The sequence below is a fragment of the Diabrotica virgifera genome, chromosome 6, assembly GCF_917563875.1.
Source record: "Diabrotica virgifera virgifera chromosome 6, PGI_DIABVI_V3a".
NCBI classification, from domain to species: domain Eukaryota; kingdom Metazoa; phylum Arthropoda; class Insecta; order Coleoptera; family Chrysomelidae; genus Diabrotica; species Diabrotica virgifera.
In genome coordinates, this window is record NC_065448.1 from 74,667,841 (window position 1) to 74,684,808 (window position 16,968).

Genomic DNA, 16,968 nt, shown 5'->3' on the forward strand with positions numbered 1-16,968 from the left:
AAATTATTTTTACCAAGTACTTTCAAACTATTTGACGCATCCTTATCATACTTGTCAGAAAGTGTGGGTACTATACAGTCTACTAAATTTTGACAAATAAAAGTTTCTAGCTACTACCAGAGGCGTACGACAGGGGATAGTTAATGGTTGACCCTTTCCAAATTCTACGCTACTGAGGGAATTACTATTTTAGCAAAATTTTTCGATTCTCCAATACCTTATATGTAAATAATATACTCTTTACTGGTAACGATTAAGTCATTAGTTTTCGAGATATTGGACGTTAAAAATGAAACGGCATAGTTATTTTGATTCATTCATTCATTCATTTTAAACTTCCAATATCTCTCAAACTGATGACTTTATCGATACCAATAAAGTTATTTACATACAAAGTATTGGAGAATCGAAAAATTTCGTTAAAATAGTAATTCACTCAGTGGCGTAGAATTTGGGAAGGGTCAATCATTCACTATCCCCTGTCGTACGCCTCTGGCACTAGCTAGAAACGTTTATTAATCACAATTTAGTAGGGTGTATAATAGCCACACTTTCTGCCAAGTATGATAAGGATACGTTAAATAGTTTTAAAGTACTTGGTAACAATAATTTTTAAATTTTTAAATAAAACACCCCGTAACTAATTAAGTAGCCACATTTTATTTAAGGGATTTTAGTTAAATCTTAATATTTTTAGGTCTACAATCTAGATCTCATAGACTCGACATTCTTAATAAAATTTAACCCTAAAAGGGCCCGTAGTAATATAACTCCAAGGAAAAAAAGAAGAAGAAAAAACGACAAAAAAAATTGTTAATTAGTAAAAAATTCCCAGAAACCCAATTATCGAAACGGCATTTCAAAATATTTAATCCCCGCGACGTTATTAAAAAAAAACAAGTTATAAACAAATTTGAATAATTTTCAAATGTCATTTTAGGGGGAAGTTTAATTGAAATTAGAATTTATCAATACATTTATCGAAGATATACATAAAAATAAAACTAATAAGATTTAATACAGGTGAATATTTCTTTGACAACAACCGCGTTTTTGCAATTGAAAATATAGTAACATTTAATAAACAACTTCAATATCTCAAAAAATATTAAATATTTTTTGACTAATTTTTTTTTGCTTAATACTGGTAACATAGCGCAACTTATTCTGTAAAATAAGATATTTTATAGTGCTTATTTAAAACGCTAAAAATAATTATTTGCGAATTTGTTTTTTAAGTTTTATATACAATTATTTAAATAAATAGGGGGTCCAATCTAATTTAGTAAGTCTTATGTGAAAGATTTACCCTTCAGCTTTGTAGAAAAAAATCCCATAGACCTTCATTGATAAGTGAATTACCTCAGCAGTTAAAAAAGTATTTTTTTTGCAAAAATGACCCCTTTTTAATTATTTAGACAATGATCCCCTTGTATGATTTGGATACTTTCTTGAAAATATTTTTTGTACCCACCTAAACTTTGATATAAAATTTGTTTTAACCTGTAAGAATTTACATTTTGACTTTTTTTTATTTTATTAGGCTATATAGGGTGTCGTTTAAAATAATTAGGAGAGACAATTAAATGCTATACAGACAATACATAATATAGAGGCTTACCCATATACATAACTGTTATATCACTCGGTGTCACATATGCAGGTTTCACAAGCGGTGGTTGATCGAGTGATGTCTTGTGTTACACTATTGCACAGGGAAAAAAGGTTTGTTTATTACGACAGATGGAATCAGAGCGATTCGCGGTAGTATACGGGAAGCGGTATCGCAGATGAAAAGCAGTGAGCAAGTTATTCGCACGTCTGTTGCTGTGGAGGTCAACACAAGAGCACGGTACTTTTCACTAAGCGGTAACTAGCGGTTATCACTAACAGAGTATCGACAACAGCGTCAGTTCTAGTCGAGGGTCTAAACCAGAGAGATCTTTCGTTTTGGCACTGTCCAAAAATGTCTGTATTTTTCAAGGAGTGGGAACAGTATGGGAGTAAGAATTATTAATCAGGATTGGCCTAAATAATTACTTAAAATTAAGGATGAAAATTATCACTTGTAATTACACAAGAGCTCTAAAATTACTGATTTATATCTCGAGTGACAATTTGACAGTTTTAATTTTCCGAACAGAAGGAGAGGGACATTATGTCAAATTGTCACGACGGCAATACAAATCAGTAATTTTTAAGAGCTCGAGTCTAATTCGGTAAGAAGATTTCATGAATAAAATTGTAATTTTCTACGAGCGTGCAAAAATGTCTAGCTTCGCGCACGCGTTTTAGTTTAGAAAGTTTTACTTTTCCGCACGCGTGTTAATTTAGATAGGTTAATATGGCCTTAAAGTAATTATAATACATGCAATAAACTAATATTTAGATATTATTTACTAATTTATTTCAAATATATCTTATTGTGTTCATGTTTTAATGAAATTAACGCGAAAATTCGATGAAATAAAATAATTTTGACATAATATTCGAAAGTCAAATCAGTAGACAATAACAGTGGTTTTGAATCGTCGTCATGGAAACCAAGATCGTCGTCATGCTAACCAATTATGCTGAAAGTTTGGTTTTGACAACCTTGTCAAAGAATTAATTGGTGTATGTATTTTCATATTAATTAAATTAATTGATTAAGATTTGGTCATTTTTTAAAGACTCGTAGAAAAAATATTGTTCCTAACGCTTGCAGAACGTCTCTTTTCCGCACTCGACTGCTTGCCGAACTCCCGCTTCGCGTCGTTCGGCAAACTGCAGCCGCGTGCGGAAAAGTAAGACTTTCTGCACTTGTTAGGAAATAGTTATTTTCCTAACTAGTGCGGAAAGTGATACTTTCACGCACGAGACTGCCGTTGACCCGAACGACGCGATAGCGGAGTTCGGGCAAGCAGTCGAGTGCGGGGAAGACACTTTCCGCATGAGTTAGGAACAGTATTTTTTCTAGCGCCGTACGTTTGGAAAAAAAGCCACAAAAAATAGAGTTATATCAATTTTTATTTAGAAGTGAAAATACACAAATAAATTCTTTGACAAGGTTGTCAAAACCAAACTTTCAATATAATGGGTTACCACGATGACGATATTGGTTTCTATGACGACGATTCAAAACCATTGTAATTGTCTATTGATTTGGCTTTTAAATATTATGTCAAAATAATTTTATTTCATCGAATTATCAGTAGTAATTGCACAAGAGCTCTGAAATTATTGAATTTTTCCCGAGTGACACTTTGACAGTTTTAATTTCACGAGCCGAAGGCGAGTGAAATTATGTCAAAGTGTCACGAGAGCAAAAATTCTATATTAATTTCAGAGGTCGAGTGCAATTTGTTGCGATTATTTCATGAATAAAACTGTTCAAAACCAAAATTTTATTGTAATTTATTTATGTAAGTACCATTAAACACACAGTTTTTATAAATATTTGACGATTGAAAGTCATCACTTTTATAATTTTTAAAACATTAATTGTCATTAATGTCATTGAATGTATTTTTTCGTAGCAACGAAGGGCATCTGACGTAATATACTTAACGACGGGAGATTATCAAAAATTATCGATTTAATTTAGATTTCTGTAGCTTTCTATTGGTCAGAATCTCCTATGAATGAAATAATCGCGCTAATTTCATTAAAACGTGAACACAATAAGATAAATTTGAAATAAATTAGTAAATAATATCTAAATATTAGTTTATTGCATGTATTATAATATATCATAATGCCATATTACAAGGTATTTTACTTTCTCGCACGCCGTGCGGGAAAGTGCAACTTTCGGAAACGAAATAAGCGCGTGAAAGTGGCTCTTTTAGCACGGCCGTAGAAAAATAACTATTTCAAATCATTTTAACTAATATTTTATTGATATCTCCGCCTGAATATTTGCTGAACTTGCATGGTGTTCTCTTTGACAAGTTGTAAAACATCAATTGTCATTGACGACGGGAAATTATCAAAAAAGTTACCGCTGAAATTTTTTTTTGTAGGTTTCTATTGGTCAGAATCTCTATGAATGTAATAATCGAAATGATACCGCGAAAAATATAATATTATTTCTCGCATGTGAAAAATTGAACACGCGTCCCCTTAATCTAATAGGTAAGAATCATTGACAGCATTTCCTTAATTTTTTAAAGTCATCAATTAACCATATTCTGCTTTTATTTTTCTGTACTAACATATTAAAAATGTCAGAAAGGTCATTGCCATATTTCAGTTTATTTTTTCAAAGCGATATTAAACAACTTGGAAAGAAGGAAAGAAAAATAATGAAAAAATTCAAAAAATTATTAATTAAATGGAAAGTTTAGTACTTCCAAAGGTCTATAAAATCCCCGCTATTAATAGTTCTCCTGTCTAATCAATATATCACCACCAACAAACAGATTAATACACAGTAACCCACTTTTAATTTATTCCCTCCTGCGCCCATTAACTGAACTACATTTAGACTTGTCAAAAACAGTTGTTTTCCTCGTGAGCTCGCGTTGTTCCTGGCACTAGTTTTATTACTAATTTGCTAATTGACGTTATGTGTGTTGATTTTAATGTGCAGAAACAAAAGTTGTCCTTGAGTAGGCGCCAAAGTTTATTCCTCTTGGGTGAAGTGGATTGAGTAGTTGTTGTTTTCATTTATGTGTAGATTTTAGGTTTACTACATATTGTGTATAAAAAGTAATGTAATTTGTTCGTAGTTCGGTAAAGTACTCGTACTCGTAACTAGTGTTTGGTTTAAAAAAAAGAGCGCGCATTTTTTATTTAAGTAATTTAATTAATTTTATTTAATTGTATTCAGGTTTATTTAGTTTTATTAAATTTTATATAATTTAATTAATTTTATTTAATATTATTTAATTTTATTTAAATATACTTTATTTTTTATAATTTTATTTAATTGTACTTACTTTTATTAAATTTTATTTAATCTTAATTATTTTATTTCATTTTATTAAACTTTATTAATTTTTATTGATTTTTACTTAACTTTATTTAATTTTACATATTTTTAATTTGATTTGAACACCTATCAAGTTGACACAACCCCCCCCCCCCCCTCCCGAACCCAGTCAATAATAGAAAATTTTGAATCTATATCTAATTTTACTTTAAAAAAATATGCCACACTATATTTTTCCGAAATACTGGAATTACTGATCGAATTACTGACTCTTCCCTTAGGGATGAAACCGCCCCAAATTCCATTTATAATTTAAAATTCGAGGTTTATAGTATGGTATAGTTAGACCCAAACCCAGACATCCAAAGTGAAAGTTATCCTCCAACACCAAATTGTTCTATATGGTCCACATAATGTTCAGAAAGAAGTCACACCATTTTGAGCGTCGGGTTTGGAGGGAAGAGGGGGGAGAAATCTGTAAATTCGTAGTTTTTTACGTTTTTCGTCAATATTTCTAAAACTATGCGGTTTACCATGAACAACCTTCTATATAAAATTGTTTTACATTAAATTTGAAATAAAAAAGGCCCTATGCATAACCCTTCTAAAATGAACGGTTCCAAAGTTACAGAGGTAGTATAGTATAATTGGTCCAAAAAAAGTCCTAACCCAGACATCCAAAGTAAAAGTTTTCATTCAACACCAAATTGTTCTATATGGTCCACACATTGTTCAGTAAAAAGTTACACCATTTTGAGCGTCCGGTTTGGGGGGGAGATGGGGGAGAAATCGGTAAATTAGTAGTTTTTTTAGGTTTTTCGTCAATATTTCTAAAACTATGCATTAGCGTAAAGATTGTGCTATAGAAAAATGTTCTACATGAAATTTAAAACAAAAAAGGTTCTATACATAATTGTTATAAAATCAACGGTTCCAGAGTTACGGAGGGTGAAAAGTTGAGGTTTTCGATACTTTTTATATTTACCGATTTCTCCACCCTCTCCCCCCCAAACCCGACGCTCAAAATGGTGTGACTTTTTTCTGAACATTATGTGGACCATATAGAACAATTTGGTGTTGGAGGATAACTTTCACTTTGGATGTCTGGGTTTTTGGTATAGTTATACCATACATTGCCCAAAAAATATAAAAAGTATCGAAAACCTCGACTTTTCACCCTCCGTAACTCTGGAACTGTTGATTTTATTTCAATTATGTATAGAACATTTTTTGTTTTAAATTTCATGTAGAACGTTTTTGTATATACCATTGTTTAAGCTAAATCATAGTTTTAGAAGTATTGACGAAAAACGTAAAAAAACTACTAATTTACCCATTTCTCCCCAATCTCCCTCTCAAACCGGACTCTCAAAATGGTGTAACTTTTTACTGAACAATATGTGGACCATACAGAACAATTTGGTGTTGGAGGAAAACTTTTACTTTGGATCTTTGGGTTAGGCCTTTTTTTGGACCAGTTATACTATAACTTTGGGACCATTCATTTTAAAAAGATTATGCATAGGGCCTTTTTTATTTCAAATTTAATGTAGAACAATTTTGTATAGAAGGTTGTTCTTGCTAAACCGCATAGTTTTAGAAATATTGACGAAAAACGTAAAAAACTACGAAATTACCGATTTCTTCCCCCCCCCCCACCCCAAACCCGACGCTCAAAATGGTGTGACTTTTTTCTGGACATTGTGTGGACCATATAGAACAATTTGGTGTTGAAGGATGTCTGGGTTATGCCATCTTTTGGATCAACTATACTATACTATTATACTTGAAATCAAACAATAGATAATTCGAGATCTCTACTCAGTTTACTAAGAAAGTTAAAATAGGTGTAGAAATATATATGTATATTACCACTCCCGTCAAGCTTTTTGAATGACGCCAAATACAATTTTAGTGCCGTCAAAATTCCTTACCGAGCGATAAGAAGTATTCACTTCAAAAATGTTTTTCGAACAAAAATCAGAATTAGTGCAGTATCCAAAGATCTAAAATCTAAAATCGAGACGAACAACCTGAATTTTGCTGAGAACTTTCCGGACTTTCCCGTAAAGCCTCCCTTATTTGGGAAGGGGTTGAGGGAGGGAAAAATGTTTTAAAAAACATCATCATCCAACACATTTACGTAGAATCGGTAGGTCGTAAAAAAATATTTCAAACAAGAAATAAAGCTAAAATAATTTGGAACAAAAATGTTTTCCCCTTAGTTAGAGGGAGTGTGAGCCGTATGGCTAAATCTGGATATGAATAATAATAAACTACACGGTGAGGTGCTCAAAGTTCCATAGGTTTTTTTTTGTTTTTATCTTCCGCGGCTCCCTACTCAATTCGAAAGCTGCCTTGCTATAGACTGTCCAAGTTGCTCACCACACTTTCTCTATATACATACATACACATATACACACAAATACTTTTATTACTTGACACTACAAAACTATTTTGGTACTTGACAGAATCATCACCAATGCATTATACATGCTCTCTTGTCCATTGGCTAAGATACTAAGGATATTAAACGGAGCTGGTATCTTATGTCTATGTAGCTGCTGAATAGATCGATCTGTTTCATTCTTATATTTTTGGCATTCAAAAAAAATATGATCTAAATCACCTTATTTATTACAATTTGGACATCGATCATTTTCGAGAACACGAATTTTATGCAGGTGTGTGGGATAACTTTTAGCAGGGGAGGTCAAAGAACTGTATCTACACAATATTCTGTGAATGCAACAGTTTCTATGTGGGAGAAACTGCGCAAGACTATTAAACATCAGGATTAGCGAGCATGAAACATACATCATAAACAGGGATTTCGATAAATCACAGAATATGCAATCATGCCGGTGACAACGAACACAGAGTATAATTGAGAGATGCATCAATAATCATGAAGAAAACAGACATGAAAAAGAGAAAAATCAGAGAAATCCTCATCCTACTAAATGAAGAAAAATGTGGAGAAAAATGAAGAAAATCCATCAGCAGAATGGAGAAGGCTTTGGTTGTCAATACTTAAAGAAGAATGAGCAACAAGAATATACCAACAATAGCCGATGACAAAATGTAGAACGCATGTCTTCAATCATACACAATACCTATGCAACACACAATACACAACACGATACGAATATTTACATACACAGAACCGCACAAAGTTCTTAGAAATAATGCAGAAACTTAAAGAATAATCAGAATTTGATGTAAGTACCATGGGGCATAAAATATTTATTGTTGATTACTGTTTCCAATCAGGGGCGTAACAGAGGCCCCCGCAGCATGAAGCTTGCGGAGGGGCCCCAATCGATCTGGGGCCCCATCTTGTCGTCTCATATTATGTAAAAATCTGTTATTGGTATATTATTTTACGTTGCGTGTTTAAATTTATGAACGTAAATTTCTAAATAGGCATGTTCAGCAAGTGAATTATTTTATATCTATAAATTTAATATTTTCCGGTCCCACACATTTTTATGGTAACGGCAATAAACTATATTGCTTTGTACGTGACCATTGAAAGATTTGAGAACTGCAATTTGCCGAATTTCAGAACAATATTTCTAAATCTAGAAATGGGTTTTCTCCTTACATTTAGTATTTCGATACAATTATCGGCAGTAGTTACCAGAGGCGTAACAGAGGCCCCCATAGCATGGGATATCAATATTGCGTCGTCTTCATAACCGAGTATTTTTACTTCTTTGTTTCCCACTCTGTATCCTCTTCCTTTGTTGATGCTGTTGGCGATTTCATTCATGATTAAATTGAAGAGAATTGGGCTCAATGAATCCCTTGCCTTATTCCGTTGCCAATGTCTATAGATTCTGTAAGTTGTCCATCTATTCTACAGGAACTTCTCTATTATACAGAAGATGGATTACATGTTCGAGTCTTGAAGCTTGCGGGGGAGGCCCAATATGTCAGGGGCGTTATCTTGTCGTCTAAAAATGTGTCATTTTTATATTATTATAGGCATAAGTACATACGCAACGATTATTAAGCAGTGTAGTATTGAAAATAAAGTTGTCCATCATATAGATATGTATTAATAAAATTGTAGATTTATTCGCTGATAGTAGTACACGAAGAAAGTTGTTAGAAAGTAAGTAAGTAAGTAAGTAAGTTATCAAAAAAATATTTTTAGTAAAAATGTGGCTTATAAAAAACAAAAAAATGGTCTATTCATGAAGTCAATAGACGCAGTAAAAGCAAAGTTAAAGCTCATGAAAAATTGTTCTTATTCGTCCAATTCCAAATCGAATATTTCAACGTAAAATAACCAAAATAAAGCACTTTTCGGGGAAAACTTAATAAAATTTTTTTAAATGTGTAAAAAAGCTATATTTTTTTATAAAAGTATCCAGGATCAAAAATAATCGAGTTAAGTTCAAAATAAAGTTGGCCCACTTTTTTTGGTAAAAAAAATCGTATAAATTTACCCCTGTTTAGCACCTCAAATAGAATTAATAGTTACCTAGCGCTTTACCCTTTATCTACCATTTTTTACTTTATATATGTATTGTTTATATGATCTGTAAGTTTGACCGGTTCAAAGTTTGTATTTTTGAAAAAAATTGGTTTTTTAGTAGGAAAGGATTTTTTTATTTTGGAAAAATGCCCTTTTTCAAAATAACTTAAAAAGTATTAGTGATACAAAAAATCTCAAATAGTAAAGAAATGTAGGTTTTGCTTTTATAAATATTATGGTTTTATTTTGTTATTAACACAAAAATTGGTTAAGATATGGCTGTTCAAAATTTTCACACTCGTGATTAGTGACTCGTTCAAAAATACGGTCTTTGGACCAGTGAAACTTACATATCATATAAAAAAATAATTTGTAAAGCGGTAATGATTAGTTTAATTTGGGGTGCTAAATAGGGGAAGACTTTCACGATTTTTTACCAAAACAAGGGGTTAACTTTATTTTAAGTGTAACTCGCTTAGTTTTGATGCTAGAAACTTTTATAAAAAATAAAGATAAAGCTTTTTTTAAAAACTTTTAATTAGTTGTCCCCAAAAGTGCTTCATTTTTTGGTTATTTCACGTTGAAATATTCGATTTGGAATTTGAAGAATAAGAAGAATTTTTCATAAGTCACAACTTTGTTTTTACTGGGTCGATAAACATCATTTTTTTATAAGCTACATTTTTGCTAAGAATATTTTTTAGATCAAATTCTTTTTGAGTTATTTGCGAAAAACCGCTTGAAAACGTGGTTTTATTGTTGAACAGTAAACATTTTCACTCGCAAATAATTTAAAAAGTATTGACTTGATCACTTCGGTGGTGACACTGAAAATTACACGGAATCTCCGTATTTCACGGTCATTTACTAGGCTATTACATATACGTTTTTGTTACACAAGTCATAGTTAGTAACTTTTTAAAGAGGGCCCCATTTTCAATTCTGCGGGGGGGCCCTGACGGAGTTTGTTACGCCACTGTTTCCAATACCAAATTAAAAAGCATCGTGGATAAATAATGTCCTTATCTAAGGCCTCTGTTCACTTCAAATTCGTCCGATGAGAATCCTTTCCATACTACATGATTTCGTGTGCTATTCAGAGTCATTTGAACTAAAACTAACTCAATCAGTTTTGAGGGTATGCCCAACGAGCTCAGCGCTTCATACATTTTATTCCTTCTTATGTATCTATAAATAACGCATGTACCTTATCGTTCGTTTAATTCTATAGGGGCGTATCTCAGAATGTGGCTAAATCAAACTACGGATGCCATTGTGTTCCATGTAGTGCCACCTATCGATCAATCTAAAAAACTAGTTTCTATCTAACTCCCACGCATAGATTTGAGTATATGCGTCTCTATCGAAATAAACGATCTTTAACGAAAATTTATTTCTATACGGAGCGTATTAGTGTTGCGTCTGCCTTCGAAGTGAGTGGTGGTGTACGAGCTGTCGCATTGCAAAGAAGTAGCTGTGTTGATACAAAAGAGCGAGCCAGTACGACGACAGAATTTGAGACTAGACAGCCATATTTCGAAATACAGGTATATAGAAATAAATTTCATTAATTTTTTAATGTGTAATGCGTAAAGTGGCAGTATCGAATTAAAACGAAACTCTGTTTCTGTACATAAATCAAAATATGGCAATATAGAATTAAGGTATAATATCATTCAGAGGTCACTTTTGGAATTCCGATAGTGTTGTGTTAAATATCTAACACTTTTTATATGCCACTTCTGCCTCATTTTAATATGAATTTGTATAGAATTAAAAAGCTTCAGATTGCTTCGAAGTAAACCATATTGTGTCTGCATAGAATTAAAAAATCCCAATGTGATATGTAAATATTTGCAATCAAAAGAAAAATATAGGATAGGTACTGTATTGTTTTTCAGGAAAATGAATCCGACAATGAAATGTAAAAGAATAAACTTAAATAAAGATACACATAGATCCATTGGTCACACAAGAAATCCCTCATCAAATCTTGCCATCTTTTAGTGAAAAATCTTCGACGAGAGATTCATCATCCTCTGAACGAGAAAGTGACGATCAGCAGAAATTAAAGAAACGTCTAAGTCAACCCAGTAAATGGAAAAAAATATGTCTAAAGAAAACAGAAACAAGGGGAAAAACTACATATCGAATTATAACAAACATCTTAAAGAATCGAGAAACATCAAGCCCCCTTGTGGAGATACATGCAGACTAAAATGCTCTGCAAACATTGACCATGCAACGAGATTGAAACTATTTCAAGAGTTTTGGGATCAAGGTGACGTAAATTTACAAAGAATATACCTTACTTCATGTACGACAGAAGTGACACCAAAGTACAAGTACAGCAACACAGAAACGCCCAGAAATCCGAATAAAGCTTATCATCTTACAGTGAAAGGTATTAAAGTGAGAGTATGCAAGCAGTTCTTTCTCAACACTTTAGACATTTCTGAAAAAATGATTTGCACTGCTTTAGCCAAGAAGATTTCATCTGGTACAGTCACGAAAGGTATGCGTGGACGTCACGAAAATGATCACACCACCAACCCCGTTCTAATAGAAGACATCAAGAGGCACATAAATTCAATCCCACGAGTGGAATCCTATTATTTGAGAGCTTTCACTTTTCGTGAATATATAGATGGGAGCAAACCAGTGGCTGACCTCTATCGAGATTTTAAACAACAACAATAAAACTGATCATAAGGAGGCAGGCACCTATCATACATATTATCACGTGTTCAACAAAGAATTCAATATTTCATTTCATACCCCTAAAAAAGATCAATGCGACCTTTGTGTCGCATATGGTAATGCAGAACAATCAAGTCGAGAAGAAATGGAGGAGAAATATGCCAAACATCGTGAAGAGAAACTGGCTTGCAGATTGCAAATAGAAGCGGGCAGACTAGGCATAACCCCAAAAAATAAAGTAGTAGTTTACGACCTGCAAGCAGTGTTCCAGTGTTCCAATGGTGATGTGTCTTTATTCTATTATAAATGTAAGCACAATTCGTACAATTTCACAATGACGGAGTTGTCAAACCCACAACAGAGCAAGTCGGCGTACGGCGATGTCCACTGTTTTTTGTGGACTGAGGTCACAGCTAAACGCGGTGCGAATGAAATTGGATCCTGTGTGCTTCAATATTTGAAAAATGCAGTGATCAGATCAAAGTCAGGAACCTTTGGACATAATATTCTTATCTGATAACTGCTGCGGACAACAGAAGAACAAATTTGTCATTACTGCCTACATGTTTGCCGTCCTAAACTACAATAATAGATCAATTACACATAAATTTATGATCACCGGTCACACACAGAACGAAGCCGATAACGTTCATAGTCTCATCGAAAAACAAATAAAGCGTAATTTGAAATCTGGCCCCATCTATACACAGGAGCAGTATATAACATTGATAAAAAATTCGCGAAAAACTGGAAAACCATTCATGGTACATGAATTATCGTGTGAAAGTTTCTATAATTTAAAAAGTTTACAAGAGGAGTGGAAGAGTAATTTCAGCAAAAACAAAAGTAGCAATGTAGTAAAATGGAACAACATTAAAGTAATTAAAGTCGAAAAAAAAACAAGCCATCATCGTTTTTTTTACAAAGAATTTCACAATGCAGAAAATTATGAAGAAGTTGTTGTGAGAAGCTTTAAAGCAAAAAAAACTTAAGCCTCTGGAAACCCTAAATTTGCAGCCTGCGTACTTGCAAAGAATTCCACTATCGGAACACAAAAAAACTGAACTAAGAGACCTTTTCAATAAAAATCTTATCCCGGACTTTTATGCACATTACTATAATGACATACTGCAAATAGAATAGGTAACAGCAAGATTAATTCACGGAACAAAAACAAATTATTAATTAAGACAACATTTGTATCGAAATTAATATTTCCTTGTTTAATTTTTTCTAGTTACTAAGTTCTAAATAAATGTTTATTTTTCAGCTTGGTTTTTTATTTAACTTGACTATTGAAAATATAAACTTGTAAAACACCACATGCTATTTCACATAACTTGAGTACTTTTTAATTCAATAGAGACCCAAATTTTAATGCAAATAGAAGATTTTATTTTAATTTTAATTCTGTGAAGACATTTCTCATTATAATATAAAAGTCGAAACTAATTTATGGTTCTAGAGAGACACATTTCTTCATAATGAATTATTTGGTCATTTCTTATTAATTCAATACTGACGGATATCGCAATGAGGCTCACCTGCTTCATACAATTTTATTTCAATAGAGGTACATACAAAATAGTGGCCAATGTTCTTATTACATTTTTAATTCAATAGAGATGTTGTAACATTTTTTTATATACTAGGATTAGTTAATAATTAATTTACCCGTTGGGGTAAATTTTAAGCCCACTAGTACTCATTACGGGTACGCCTATGGCCGTTTCCGTAAATAACTACCCTTATCTAAAATTGGCTATCATAACGGTACTGGCACAATTCGTGTCGGTATGACCAACGCAAATAACTGGAGTCCATTATTATAAACGGAACCATTCTTTATTGCATTTTTGCCGGTACACAATGTTTTGGAAATAGACCCAAAGCATCCTATTTATGGTGTTATTGTTATCTGTTAGTATGAGAACAGTAAGTTTCCGTTAAGAAACCTCTCCAAAGTTTACTACCTACATTCCGTTAGGTATGACATTTTATACAAAGCGGCATGGTATTGCGATGTTTTATTGGACTTTCCGTTTCTGTAAGATTTCAAAGGAATCACTGTCCCTTTCGAAAACCTCCGTTAGGTTCGTTGCTTTCTCTTGCGGTCTGTTTGAAGCGCGACCCTATTTCAAAGGATCTATTTTTTTTTAACACTTTACAACTCAAATAACGTTACTTTACTTAAAAACGCAAATAGGTCGGTTCCTTTTGAGAAATGCAATTTTTTTGAGTAGGGAGATTATATCCCCACTTTTTTAGAAGGACAGCATCGCAAAGATTGCGAAGAAGGCGAAGAGGACTTCGCGGCTGAATGGCTAGAAGTACAGACGTCTGTCTCTAGAGTACCGTATATCTGATCTACCGTATATCTTATCTGAGTCATATTCACTCTCGTATCGTATCTGTAATTGGATCTAACATCCGATTAGATTCAATTACCAAATAACTTCAGTGTTTGCTTACTAAGTAAAGTAAATAATATAGAGTCACTGAAGATTAAGAGGCAGAGCAACTGTAAGTGTCTTAATAATCCTACCTAAAACTATTTCCAAAAATAGAGCAATCTAAGGGCTATCTACCTCAAAATATCTTCATCTGTGGTTAAGGCTAACCTCCGATGAATCTCATCAGCGATTTCATCAATACAATTTTTTGTTCATTAATAAAACTTTTCATTATCGAAACCAAGTACAAACATTTACTACTTCATTAATAGCTGTGCGATTGGCTTTTTGCTTATGAAACCAAGTGCGGGCTGGTTTTTGATTTTTGAACAGTAAACGTTTGTTAACTTTGTATGCTTTGCATTCAATTTTATTATATCTTTGTACGTTATATTTTCTATCAATCATTAAGGTTACCATATCCGTTGTCTCGAGATAAGCCCTAAACCAGTAAAGAGAGATTTCTCATTATAGATGCTTGATTTGTTTTTTTTATTCATAACCAGGCTCTCTTTACTGTATTTTTAATTGTGCATGTTTTTGTTATAATATGTTACTTGTATTTATTCCATCATAATTTTTGTTTATTTCTAACTGTACACCACAACACATTAATTGTTGCTGCAGTTTTGATGGGTGTATATACATTGTTTTCTCTTTATTTCTTGTATTTTTTTTTGGACTCACCCTTCTGGTGAGCCATTTGTTTAATATATTGTTTTTTATTTATTTACTAGTTTTATTTGTCTACTCATAATAAATTACCGCTAAATATTTACTAATTAACTGTCTATATCTTTTCTTGTATTTGGTCTCAGAACCTCATTATCTTTTCTTACCTACCTGTTTTCGTTTCTAAGGTTTCTTAATTTTCCCCTTTCAACCCCAAAAAGTTAAGTGGCGCCCTGTATCTCTTCTCTTATCTTAGGTAATTTTACCTATCTATCTTTTTATCTGTTTCTCTCTCTTCTCTTATCTACCTTCTCTTGTCTTATCTTTACCTATTTCTTCTATTGACTTCCTTCCACGTTTTAAAAGCTAGTTTCGAACTCACGACTCGCTCTCCACCTACCATCTGGCTGCCGTCGCAGTGTCTCCATTGGTGACCTTTCTAGCACCATCCGAAAAAAGGTTTCCGAGATTACAATGTATAATACATTATTTGATTTCAATCGAAAAAAAAGACTACTTTGAATTAAGAAATTAATTTTTTTCTTACCGTATTTTATAGAACAATTCTCATACTTAACAATCAAGAAAAAATTTTAGGAATAGGTACTTTGTAAACAAAAAAAATAATTTTTAAAGAAAGCATGGCTGACACGCAAAAGCGTTTTTTGCGATTTCCCAACAAGTTAAGTTTTTGACATACGTCCCTATAGAATTAGACGTGTGTTATGTTCATAGCAGGTAAATCTGTATTTATTTTAGTGTACCTTATTTGTCACTGATCTATTAACTCTAAAACCGGCGTGATATTCGCCCAGTTTATCTCCTGCAAATCTGTTGAGTCTCTCTCTTAGCATCCTGGCTAATACCTTGTAACAAGTATCGAATAGAGTAAAATATAAATATTTTTTAAAGAAACTAAGGTGTAAGAACTAAGTTTTTCTTCGTACAAAGAGTCCTATTAATTACCATTACACTTTATCATAATAATGAAAATAATTGGCTCTCTTTAGATTTCTGAAATCATTCCATGCCAAAACAAAATATCGAGATAATAAATAAATTTGGGAACATTTAGAAGACGGAAACAGGTCAATGGCGGTAAATAAATAAAATTAATACTTTTGGTTAGAAAAATGCTTCACATAATATTTTATGGCTTCCGGGCCATTCATGATCTGATTTGTAGTACCTCTAGTGGTACGACAAGAGAGAGAGAGTGACACTAGTTTGTGGTCCCTCTAGTCGTACTACCAGACCATTCACGCCCCAACATTTTATCTTTCTAGCCGCCAACAAAGGTCTTACCTTTCAGCCACCTGTTTTCACGTTGGTGTACACTAAAAAATGTATCGAGTAAAGTCTATGCAAAATATAATTCGGAGGATTTGTGTTTTTAAAAATTAGGTACATGAGTTGAGGTTTCATAATTAAGCATGCCATAAGTTTCGTTTCTCTAGCATTTGTCTAGGGATGATATGAACTAATTAATTTTTACGACTCTTGTAATTTTTACGACTTTTTAAGATGGAGGGTAGTTATATTCTATTTTAGTAAACTAAACTAGAGCTGGGATTTGCATTTAAAAATGAACAAAAGTCGTTTTTTCCTCCTAAAATATTTCATTGTTAAGCTCCAAATCAGGCAAATCTTGAAATTTGCGGTGATTTATACTTCGCCTCATTGTCCTCTGACATCTTTATAAACACATCACCAAATAAATAATTTAACGATGGTAAAGTATA